General features: G+C 48.3%; 2 non-coding genes across 2 annotated transcripts; both read left to right on the forward strand.

The window, feature by feature from the left end:
- The first annotated feature begins 7,303 nt into the window (after positions 1–7,303).
- Positions 7,304–7,412, forward strand: EDB91DRAFT_t117. Its single transcript has one exon. It is a non-coding gene; the product is annotated as a tRNA-Leu (tRNA).
- A 148-nt stretch (positions 7,413–7,560) lies between these two features.
- Positions 7,561–7,669, forward strand: EDB91DRAFT_t118. Its single transcript has one exon. It is a non-coding gene; the product is annotated as a tRNA-Leu (tRNA).
- Positions 7,670–13,268: the final 5,599 nt, after the last annotated feature.

Genomic DNA, 13,268 nt, shown 5'->3' on the forward strand with positions numbered 1-13,268 from the left:
TGTCTGGTTCTTGGGATCACACTGTCCGGCTGTGGGATGCAGCACACAGGGCAGCCATTGGCCGAGCCCTTGCGGGGGGCACACAGATTCGGTTGAATTCGTTGTTCGCGGATGGCACTCGCATTGTGTTGGTTCGAGTGATGGCACTGTCCGGCTGTGGGCAGATGCAAACAGGGCAGCCATTGGCCGAGCCTGGCGGGGGCACAAGATTCGGTTAATTCAGTCTTGTTCTCGCCGGATGGTACTCGCATTGTGTGTCTGGTTCTTGGATCACACTGTCCGGCTGTGGGATGCAGCAACAGGGCAGCCATTGGCCGAGCCCTTGCGGGGGCCACAGATTCGGTTCGGTCAGTCTCGTTCTCGTCGATGGCCACTCGCATGTGTCTGGTTCGTGGGGATGAAACTGTCCGGCTGTGGGATGCAGCAACAGGGCAGCCATTGGGCGAAACCCTTGCGGGGCACACAGATTCGGTTAATTCAGTCTCGTTCTCGCCGGATGGCACTCGCATTGTGTCTTAGTTCAAGGATGACACTGTCCGGCTGTGGGATGCAGCACAGGGCAGCCATTGGGCGAGCCCTTGCGGGGGCACACGATTCGGTTAGTTCAGTCTCGTTCTCGCCGGATGGCACTCGTGTCGTATCTGGATCGCATGATCGCACTGTTCGGGTGTGGCATGTCGTGCTCCTGAGACCTCCTCATTCCCTCTGGATACAATTTGCGACCCCGCCTCGCACACAACAGAGCTCTATCAGGTCAACCAATACTTGCGAAAATCACTCCATTTGCTTCTCATCCACCTTGAACCATGCACTTCACAACCCTGCTGAGATACTCGAGGGCATCTCTCATCATCATTCCTACTCAACCCCTTTCAGTGCTGGAAGATTGATGGATGGATGGTAGGGCCTAGATTGTCGCTCCTTTTCTGGGTACCTCACGGCTTCCCGAACGAGCTGTTTTATAGTCCTGGACCTCATTGGTGATCCCGCGAGGAGGGTATAGAGCTTGATTTGTCCCGCATGGCACATGGGAGTCGCTGGTCTAATTGCTACGATCCGTGAGTATCTAGCTGCTCTACTGTCCCTCGCATTTGCTAAATCAATACGTCTAGCCCTACTTTATTATAGTAGTTCGTTCGTATAGATGTTAGATCGACATACGTGAAGCATATCAACGAGTTCGTTTTTTGCCGATCTCAGCCGCTAAAAGCTGTCACTGAGACGCCCCGGTGTATTGTGGGTGATCAAATTAGGTTACTCTTCGTTACAGGTGCTTCGTTGTCCTTATGTATCTCCTGCCTGCGGTGCTGCGTCTTTTGTATGAACATATTTTCCTTTCTTGTTTGACGTGTCCATCCTTTAAGATCTCAAGTATGTCCTATGCGCTCGAGAAGATAAGAGACTCCTTACGGGTTGAGTACCAGATGGGCAGAAATCAGGCTGTGAGGGTGAAGAGTATCTGCAAAGTCCTCAGAGATAGATTTATACTGAACGCGAAGCACACCCTTACATGCAATGCTGGGGAATGAGAATCAAGTGCGTCCTTAAAACCGTGGGTCAAACACTCTGTGACAAGATGCAATATTATTATTTCGGTAATCATCAGTGTGGACGCATGATCTCACGACGTGTTAGCAGAACCACGATATAAGTACATCAAGGTTTTGTCGACAGTGGACCTCACTAAATTAATATGCCTTAGCGTACTTCGGAAGCTCGTGTGGAACGAAATATCAGCAACGCACCCAAACAAGATCCTCGAAAACAGCGATAAGCGACATGAAGAATGAAGGCATAAGGTACATACTATGGTACCCACGATGGCCACAGCGTCGGCAAGTATGTGCTATAGAGAGAGGAACCATCAGCGCTCAGAATTTGTCGATATTATATCTAGAAGACAAGTTGTATCTCAGTAAATGTCTTGAATAAGGTGATAAACAATGTACGTCTCATCGTGAATTCTGAACCTGTAAGGAGGGCGAAGCCGGGAGCACGGATTTTGTATCAGTATGGGCGACTGGTTCCATCCTTACGTATTATGTGATCAACGATACTAAAATCAGGAGCGCCACGTACGAGACGAAGTAGACAGCCATCTCTCCTTTGGGGGCTTTGATGGCACTATAAGTCTCTGGTGGCACTGAGTAGCCTTAGTTGAAAAGCTACGGTAGCGAATGATAAGTGATGATAGGTGTAGTTGAGTGGAGGATGAAATTATGAATGAGTGCCTCCGTGTTTTCATTCATTGAAGCATGGCGTAGCAGAACGATTGTCCTATTTTAATGAAACCCGTGAGTATTTTGTTCAGACGCTGAAGATGAGCATGGCTGAGTAAAATTAGATACATCGATGTACACAGAACATAGACAAACTACTCACCGCCCAGTCAATCCAGTAACCTCTTGCAAGTCCTTATATGCATACATAAGTCTCCCGCCTGCGTCTGCGAGTGAGAGGAGAAGGCTGCGGTTGCAGATGCATACTGTGCGGTTCAGTAGTCCAAGGTTCTCTAGCGAGTCCAGATGGAACCAGGACCGAATCCTACAACAGAACGCGGTCCCAGTGCACACGAAAGAAATCCGAATCCGAATCCGAACCCACAAAAGCACAAGGATCAAAACACTTACTTTCTGGAGTCCTAGCAGCAACGACACGATCCGCATCCTTTTGCTTTCGTCCTTCGCCACCCTCACTCCTACCCTCTCCATCTCCCTCAGCGGCACAGCTATTAGCCCGTATGCAGCTGCAGACCAGCGGTACTTGATCATAAAGTCTTCTGTCCATTTGTATGTGATGCAGATGGGGTTAGTTGGAGGTTTGGGAAAAGAATGAGAATGGGTGAAATGTTGAAGGGGGAGGGGAGGTCCGGGAGGATGAGGGTATTTGTAATGGGAAGTAGTGTTTTGGAGAACAAGAGGGGAGATCAAGACCGTCGAAGAGGAGTTTAATAGAATGGAGGACACGGAGGGGCATTGATCATGATAGGAATAGGTCAAAAGTTGGACGTCTTGCAAGATAGGTGAGAAAACCCAAATGATGGCGAGTTCAAATTAGCTGTGAGTCGATATTGGTCTAGTGCTCGAGTCAGTTTGGTTAGACCGGAATGATTTGGAGCGAAGAATAAGCACAGACGCAAGCACTACTAGCAACCGCAGTTCATTCAGTTGGTTAACGATTCGAGGTAGTAGTACGGCGCGCGGGCTACTGCAGGCTTACCAGGCAACTTGAGGGTGATCTGCAAGGCTCGAAGAAATAAACTAGGACAGAAGCTGCAGCTTGCCTCGAGAGATAGGAGGGGTGGTAATCTCCCCTATGCTGACCGAATGGAGGGAATACAGTCAATGTCAGTCCTATTGTATTCGGGGTGTATGTATTTCCAAGCCAGAGTCCAGACTCGATCGTGTTTTGATCGTGTTTATGAAAACGCGGTTATGTACAAATCATTATTTTTACTTACCACGTGACTTGTACTGAAAAAAAATAGCGTCCTTTACGTTGCCCCTCACCGTTTTCCTTCTTGCTTGTTTCCCGTTAGTAACTGTCTTTTGGACTCCTAGAAGTTGGCGGACTTGGTTCTTTGGAAAGATATACGCTAGATCGATACGATGGCTGGTGCACCCCCAACTACGACAAACCCAACTGCATCCAGTAGCCTCCTGCCAGCAAAATCATGGCAGCATTTCGTAGCAGGAGGGTAAGCTCAGACTTCGTATCTCCATAGTATATTTTCCTGACGCGCTTTGTTTATGTGTTAGTTTGGGTGGAATGTGTGGTGCCATCGTGACAAGTCCATTTGATGTTGTCAAGACGCGGTTACAGTCCAGTCTTTTCAGGGAAAAACATACTTCAGTCGGGATTGTAGGAGGTGGTGTTGCGACGCTCCCGCAGCGCTCGAGTGGTCTGCTGTGGAATTTCGTCGAGACCGGGCACATTCTACGGTATGTATAATTGACGTTCCTAATACACCGCGATCAACTGTTGAGGGGTTTCGTGATCCAGTGACATATACCGCGATGAGTCGCCAGGGGCGCTGTTTAAAGGCCTTGGACCAACTCTAGTCGGAGTCATACCCGCCCGTTCGATCAATTTCTACACATACGGTAATGGCAAGCAAATCATCGCCCATCACTTCAACCACGGACAAGAAAACTCCTACGTCCATCTTGTTGCAGCTGCAATTGCTGGTGTCGTAACAGGGACGGCAACGAATCCTATCTGGGTCGTCAAGACACGTCTCCAGCTCACTGCATCGGAACGTCGACACTCTTCCTCCCTCCTAAGCACGAATACGGGTACAACAGCCGGACCTTCACGCGTCTTCGGAGGTAGCTTCAAGATGATAACGCAGATCTTCCGTGAGGAAGGCATTAGGGGCTTTTACAAGGGTTTGAGCGCCAGCTACTTGGGTGTTACAGAGGGAACTATTCAATGGGTACTTTACGAGCGTCTGAAGCAGTTGTCTGCGGACGCTGAAGGCCGTGGAGGTATGGTCGAGTGGTTCGGGATGCTTGGTAGTGCAGGAACTGCGAAGTGCGTCGCCAGTCTGATCACATATCCCCACGAGGTGCGTTTTTAGGTCAACACGAATCTTGTCGCGCCTCATATTGTTCAGGTTCTACGGACACGACTGCGACAACCGTCTGTTAACGGTGTCATGAAGTACACTGGTCTCTGGCAGACGCTGCGGACCGTCATTGCTGAAGAGGGGGCCCGTTCCCTTTATGGCGGACTGAGTGCACATTTAATGCGTGTCGTCCCGAATGCAGCGGTGATGTACTCAATATATGAGGGTGTCCTGCGATGGGGCAAGGATTCCAATTGAGCCTGTCGGGACCCCTCAGTAAGCTATGTTTAAATGTTACCTTTTAACCTAGATTTATGCCACTTATCATTGCTAGTCACCTTTCCGACCTCCCCGCACTTTCACAATCCCCGCATCGTATCTTACATCATTCAATCGTACATTGTTTTCGCGCACATCTGTATAGTACCATATGTTACCCGTATTAATTCACCACTCTATTGCTCGCCTTGCGCGTGTATGAATCTCAGTCATGAACCTCATGAGCAGCGATAACCGTTCCTTAACTTTGTTGTGATTGAGGTGTGGAAATGTGGCTTGGATCATTCATGATCATCTACACAACATCAAGCACGTAAAGTAAATCAGTCATTGGCCCAAAATCATCATCTTCGTCTGGTATCCGCTCGATCACCTTCCCAACGCGCATCACGAGTTCGTCAGAACCCCACTGTCCAACGACGCTGACACCGACAGGCCAACCGTCGGCAGCTAACCCAGCAGGGACACTCAACGCTGGCAAGCCGGCCAGAGAAGCGGGAACAGTCATGACGTCCTGCAAATATGGGCCCAAACCGGAGGCCGCGTCCGAGTCTAGTCGAGGTGCAGTTCTAATCGCAGACGGATGCAAGAAAATGTCTACACCATCGGGATTTGGCGAGGATTTGGATAGTTGAGCATTGGGGACGCGGAAAGCAGAATCGAAGTCTGTCTTGATTCGCTGGCGGATGCGCTGGGCTTGAAGAAAGTAGTTGTCAAAGGCGCTGTAGCCGATAACTTGGTTTAAGGTTTTACAGCCAAGGCAGGATGCACATACTCAGCTGTGAGTGCATAAGTGCCAAGGAGTATGCGTTTCTGCACTTCCGTTCCAAAACCTGCTGAGCGTGTATGTGCATACACATTGCCTGGTTTGGATTTATCCGCGCCAGGGAGCAGAGGTGAACGGGTACCTGGATAGGATCAATTGGTCAATTGGTGAGCAATCTTGAGGATATGATGTCATCGCTAACCATATTGAACCCCATCATATCGCGCTAGATTGCTTGATGCTTCCGCGCTTGCTATGACGTAGTATGCACTCAATGCATACGGTGTCGAAGGAAGAGATACAGGGATCAATTGAGCCCCAAGGGACGACAATCGCTCGAGAACTTTGCGAACCGCAGTCGAAATGGTAGTGTCGAGCTCAGCAGGGAAGTATTCCTATCTCAGACGTAAGCATGTTAAACGAATTGAGAGATGAGACGGACTTGTGGAATTCCAATCCGAAGTCCCGAGAGGTCAGGATCAGACGAGTCCGCATCCAGAGTCGACAACAACGCTTCGCCTGAAGATCGGGCCCTCTCTCTAATGTGAGGTGTCGCTGCCGTTGGATCTTTTGGATCATATGACGATATCGAGTCTGTTGGAAGTATCAGCTCAGTACTCTCACGCATAGCTGTCCAGTTCACCGAATACGGTCTTTACTGTGTTGACGGACTTGCCAAGCACACCAACGCAGTCAAGGCTATCAGCAAAAGAAACCACGCCCCATCTGACATCTATGAGATTCTGAAAATATGAGCTGCACAGTGACATACCTGCTGATGAGGCCATATGAGGGTTTCAAACCCGTGATACCGCAGTACGATGCGGGAAGACGAACAGAACCACCTGTATCTGTACCTAGTGCACTGATTCTCAGTGAGTGGTACGTCACTTCGATTAGTTGGCAACTCACGCGTCACACATACCGGCTGCAACAGCTGCCGCGCTTCCACCGGAGCTTCCACCCGCTGATCTTCGTTCACGCTCGACCCAAGGTATAGATTTCTCATTTGGAGACTGATACGGATTTACCACGGGGCCGTGGATACTGTTTACATTCAGAGACCTGCATAGACGATGTTAGCAGAAAGTCGCAAAACCCAAAGGTAAAAACTTGCCCCATTCCGAATTCATCGCAGTTAGCCTTCCCAATGATATTTGCACCCCCCGCCTTTAGAAGTTCCACCGCCGTCGCGTCAAATGGTGAAGTGAAGTCTGCAATGGAGTTAGAACGAGAGCGTGACACGGTATTCGACGTACGGCGAAGCATGCCTGACGAGCATGTTGTTGGTAAGTTGGTAGTGCATATGTTATCCTTGATTGCAATTGTAATACTATTCAATGGTCCATAAGGATTAGGATTGTGATTTTCTGCTGAGAAGCTGACTAGCGCTTTTGTGCTTTCATTTAGCGTTCGGACATGTTCAGCATGGAAGGTAGTAGAGCGGCTTGCATGTGATGTTGTAAAGGAACGGGCGCGAAAGGACCTGGATGGATATATACGTGCTAATCCACTGACACTCAAGTGCATGACTCTGTTAAAAGAACTCTCATTACGGAAGTTATCACAAGGACTTATTTGGGTTTGTTGTTCTATACCTTCAGAAATAAACGTTGCCAAACAACTTTACCCTAACGTCGCCACATATAGACAGACGCAGATCAATACGCTTACGGTGATCATGACAACATGGACAGATGGCCGAGCGGTCCAAGGCGCCAGACTAAGGAGAACCAGCTCATCAGATGAGCACGTCATCTGGTCTCTTCGGGGGCGTGAGTTCGAATCTCACTCTGTTCAAACGTTTTTGCTGATCAGCCGCCATGGCAACTTCAGTTGTCATGTGGTTTTCGTCATCGATGCTGCTGTTTTTTGAGTTGACATTGACGCTCGCTCCGGATCACGACCCCAGGATGTCGACTCTCGCTCCTCTAGCTTGACGCCACCGGGACAGATGGCCGAGCGGTCTAAGGCGCCAGACTAAGGAGTACCAGCTCATCAGATGAGCATGTCATCTGGTCTCTTCGGGGGCGTGAGTTCGAATCTCACTCTGTTCAAGTATTTTTGCTCGTCAGGAACCTGTTGTGTACTACTTACATGACAGTGTTTATTTGCTACATTAGCTTGTTGCCGGAAAAACCCCACCACATAAGTCCAGGCTGTCCAGTTGGTCATGCCAAGGTCATGCACAACAAACGGTGTGCTGATGTTCGATACATCGATAATGCTTAAGCTTTATCCTCCGAGTCTAGCGTGCATATCTGCTATTTGGTTTTTGGGGTATAATGTAAGCACGCTGGCTTACCTGAGTTCCCATACTCAGTATATATACTGTCGCTGATACTGAAAGCTAAGCTTTCAGTATTCTACCTTTTGGTGTAACGGTTATGCGCGTGCGGCAGTCTGACCAACTTACATATAAATATTAACTGTTTGACAAGATACTATCTCTGGCCCGGTGTTGCAAAACTTTTCGACCTGTTTTTTTATAACACAACAACTACACAACATTAAAAATAAGGCAACAACATGGGCAGGTAGGATTCAGTACATACTGTAAGGCTATGCAAAAATATGTCGAGGCTACGTTGCCAGAGAGAAGCCGGTGCGAAACAGTGTTTGAGTACAGAGTTGCAAAAATTCTCACCCGCACAGAAGACAGACCATCAAGCGTTGAACGAATCTGGGGCAATTGAGAGTGTTATTCAAGAATTGTTTTAGCCGAGTTGCCGAGCAGCGATTTATGACTCCGAACACAATCTCACTCCTCCTGTCACGTCCTGCATCTCGATAGTACAACATTTGTGTCTCTCAACGCCACTCAGTTATCATGTCGAAAATTTTGGTGTGGTATTAGAAGGCAATGGGAAATCACTGGTAAAATTCCTGAATTTTTTAGTGCATGTGGTGGCTTCCCTCCGATGGATTGGCGTGGAAAGTGCACGTTCTGAGCAGTATTTCACTGCCGCAAGCACTTCTAGTGCATTTTTCGTGGAATAAAAAATACACACAGTAAGCTATGGATTACCCATCCTCTAGAATCATTGTGCGAAGGAAATGAGTGAGATATGAGCGTGCTACATCGTGATTTGCAACTCCGGGCCATTTTGCAACACCGGGTCAGAGATAGTAGGACCACAATATTAAGGCCCCCGATCGGTGCCACACGGTCCTGGCCGGTTTAGGACCGGTCCAGAACTGGTTGCTGAAGCGTCAAAGACCGAAAGACCGGTTTTTGATGGTTCGGTCCGATCCATTGAATATCGTGGGAATAAAAAGACCGGTCCTTGGTCCGGTTACCTTCCAAATTGAGTAAAATACCTGACCAGATCGGACTAGTCAATTGACACAAACTTTTCGAATGTTGGCAGTTGTTATCACATTTATTGTTGTATGTCGTGAGCTTATAATCAAAGAGCAATGAGGTGTATCGCGAAAGTAACATGATTATAGTGATTGTAAGTGTCTGTAATCATTATAATGCAATCACAACTTTGTGATAATCCAAAATAAATTCACACTGTGGGAATTTACGCACACTGCGAAATAAGCCTTGGCAACGTTTGTCTTTTAGCCAAAAACACTCGGCACCCTGATCTACCTCTATTTACGTTTATCTCACACAGATCTCAGCCTCGCGTCACGCGTCAACACTTGTGGGTTCTGAGTCTTCTGACTGGGTTTTATTACCAGCCTCGTAGGAAATCTCTCTTTGCAGCTCTAAGTATCGCTATTCTTCACACTTGCGAGCACTATCTTATCATCTCCAGTAGCCAACACTTGCATTATTCAGCTTTGAAGTCTCAAATGTGGGACAGTATGCTATCATGGTTCTTAACATTGCATTCGGCAGCCGCGTTCTTAGACTATTATACTTAAAGCTTAAATCCTTTCTTTCTTCACATCGACATCGACATCTTCCTCGAACGTTTCAACCGTTAACATGCAGACAGCTAACTCACAAGTCAATGTCTTCCCAGTCTCAGATATCATTGGTGCATTGCAAAACATCATCGTAAGTGCCAAGTTTGTGCAAACAGTTGTGTCTTCGAATAATAATCGATTGCTTCAGCTCGCGCCTTCACAAGCAATCAATGTATGTCTAGCGGGTGATCATATATCCGATGCTACATTGACCATTAGCAGATGCCAGACCTAGAAACCCCGTACTCCCGAGCCCAATTCCCCAGTACCAACTGCTCTGCCGTCGAACTTGAAGATCGGAGCATCAGAGCCATCATCGCCGAACGCCAGCAGCAGTTGGATGCAGTTTCGCACCATATCTCAAGCCTGGAAACAGTCATGCATAGTATCTACGATCTTCACCGGCAACTTGTCGAAAAGAAGGACAAGATCACTCAGTCCAAGAATTTACACAAGAGACTCGGATCGGCTCTCTGGCGCTTGCCAACTGAAATCCTATCCATAATTTTTCACTACTGTCTCCCACCATCGCCATCGCCATCGCCGCTAGAAGCCCCCATGCTATTGACCGGAATATGCCGACGATGGAGGGAGGTTGCTGTGGGCACACCCGGTTTATGGTGCTGGCTCACTGTGGAATCCCAGTACGACTCGGAAGACTGGCGGCGAGAAGCTTTCTGGTGTGACTCATGGATCAAGCGATCACGAGGACTTCCGCTCTCGTTAACACTTCGGTGCTGCTCGGACCAGCTACGACACTTTCTTCAGCCTTACATCAATCAAATCTCGTCTCTCTCCATCCGTCGTTCCCACACCTACCAACCTGCACATCTGTTAACAGACCTCCCGGCACTTCGGGAGCTGACCATAAACATATCAAATGGTGATACCTGGCCAGCTCTTGCACAATCGATCTCGCCACTGTCCACTCTGCACAGTCTCAAGATAATGGGGCTGTGGTTTGACCACGAGCACCTATCTTCTCTCGGTCCTGTATGGACCTACTTGACAAATCTTGAGATCGCAATAATTCAATCGGATGGATTCCTCCGCTTGCTCCAACTATGTCCTAACCTCGCCTCGTTGATGATCCGCGCAGGATTCAGCAACGTAAAGGCCTTGGAGCCATTCACGCACCCCAAACTTCAATCCTTACGCATCAATTGTGACCATGCGGACACAGACGATTTATCTCACCTGTTCGATGCTCTATCACTCCCCAATCTACACGTGCTTGAAGCTAGCAAAGTAGAAATGTGGCCTCATGAGGCGTTCAAGGCATTTTTGTCACGGTCAAATTGTCCCCTGGAGAGCTTAATTTTCAGCGCCGAGGTGATTACGGATGCGCAGCGGGCGGAATACACTGCCTTTATTCCTTCCCTCGAAATAGTACTAGTGCCATGATCCCAAGCGTCTGGATAGTTTGCAAAAGATTCTAACCTAGTTGTTACACACTGTTTTGGGCTTCACGGACTTTTATTACTAGCCTCGTACTAGAATATTTCTCTTCGCGGCTCCAAGTATTACCATTTTTCACATCCGCGACAACACTCTATAGATATCAGCCAACACTTGCTTCGAAGTCTCAACTACTACGGCCACCGTGTAAATCGCAGATATCATCATCCGCCCTTCTTCGTTATTACTTATACAGAAATCTATCGTTCTTCGCGTTAGTACATACAGGCAGTCGATGAGCTGACGTAGACTCGTAACCAGTCTGTACTACGTCTAACGTCTTTGATATACACCAAGCTAGTTACGAGCCTAGGGATGACAGCCGACTTGTTGCTGGTCTCGGAATCATGAGTGCACTGCAAAAAAATGTAAGTCCCAGTGCCCAGCAAGACAGAAGGTTTCCCGGCAACGACTATTTCATCGCCACGCAGCGGCTGTGAGAAAGAAAATCAGAGTGTGAATGTCACAAGAGAAGCTTAAGGGCTTACTTTGTTGCAGTGTCCTTGGCTGGCTAAATCGGTGAAATGATCCGAACCCGAGGTTGTGGAGAACACGATTTGGATTATCGCGCGTAGGAAATGTGTCACCTATATTAACCGCTCGATTCTGTGTCTTCATCAAATATCGACAACCCCACGCTGCGACAAGTCACACTTGGCGTCTTAATTACGTAAGAGGAGAAAAGGGTCACGTCAAGAAAGGGAAGAGGAGTAACATCGGAGTATTGGAAGATTACAAGCCTTGGACTCGTTTCACCAATCGGAGGGGTTGCATCAAATAGTGTGGGCAGTGAGAGTGGAGGGTGTACAACATTACCTGCGCGGGTGTTTAAAGTTATCGGAGCCGTAGGACAGTGGCTGTAATAGGTTGGGGGTCTTACGGATGTGGCGAATCCTGCGTAGATGTCTAACATAGCGTTGTCTCGCTCAGTGACAATAAACTGGATTTTAAAAAAGTGCACCGGTGATATCCGCCCACAGGTTCTATGTCATCTTCGCCATTGTAGTAGAATGGGGGTCTGGAGGTGTCCGGAGATGGTCGTAGCAGATGGTCTTTAGGGTTCTGGGCAGCACTAGATCGTATGGTGTACTCAAAGCCCATCTATGAGCCAAGAGGGGTAAGATCTCGAATTGATGTGACTAGAGGGGGGCATCCAGCTTCTAACCCGAGCCATCTGGTAAGGTCGCATCCATGCTGCTACCGTATGCATGACCGTGATGTGATTCTTTTATTCTTAGCGCTGAGTCGATATTACTGAATCACCTATAGCAGTATCTGTCAGCCAGGACATTGATATTGGTCCGGTCCAGTTTAAATTAGTGACTGTAAGTGGTTTAGAAGGAGTAGATCAAGACCGCGAGCGCTCCTTGACATGAAGTTTGAAATGGGTTACTTTTCTGTGCATGCACTCTGCATATGATAGTCGCGGCACTTACTTAGAAAATGTTCGTGGTTCTAAGTAACTTTAACCTAATTCAACACATTCCGATTGCCTTCCGAGGTTCCGAAGTTGGACCCAGTGCGGTCCCAAGTCCAATTTGTGCACGAGGACATCTTATCTTATCTTTTCGACTTGAGTATACGCCGTACGGAGATGAGAGACTGGGCCATCCTCGTTCTCTGTTTCATTCTCAGTTGGTCGGCGATGCCTGTTAACCCTCAGATACTTGGTAAGTTTGAACATGCGCAGAGGGTACTCGAGACACCGCCCTCGGGACATCCACCTCATCCTGCGAAACTCCCATCCCGCAACCCAACCCGCTCATTCTGGATCGATTCCTCTCCGGACGCAAATCCACTCGCAGGCGAAGGCAGCCAAGATCCTCTGTCCAGCGAGGCAGACATCTGCATCATCGGGGCTGGTATCACTGGCGTTGGTGTCGCGTATCACCTTATCGAACTCTTGAATAACGCCTCACTTTCTCTCGAACACCCACTCAAGGTCGTGATACTCGAGGCGAGAGATTTCTGTCAGTTTGTTTCGTGCCGATCATGGTATGCTTCGTATCACTGACGCGTTTCAGGCTCAGGAGCGACAGGTGCGTGGAGCACCACTTCTTTCTTGAGTTCATTGTGCGGAGAATGCTGTTCGCAGGAAGGAACGGTGGACATCTTACGCCGGCTGCTTTCCTCGAGTTTGCTCAACGTCAGGCATTATTCGGTATGGTGGAGGCAACAAAGTCTTATGAACTCGAACAACACACTACTTCTCTGCTCGTTAAAATCATAGAGGAGAATGGCTGGACGAGTGACATCGATCTCGTAGAAGGCGGT

The sequence above is a fragment of the Suillus paluster genome (genome assembly GCF_016628075.1).
Source record: "Suillus paluster strain FC165 chromosome Unknown EDB91scaffold_186, whole genome shotgun sequence".
NCBI lineage: Eukaryota > Fungi > Basidiomycota > Agaricomycetes > Boletales > Suillaceae > Suillus > Suillus paluster.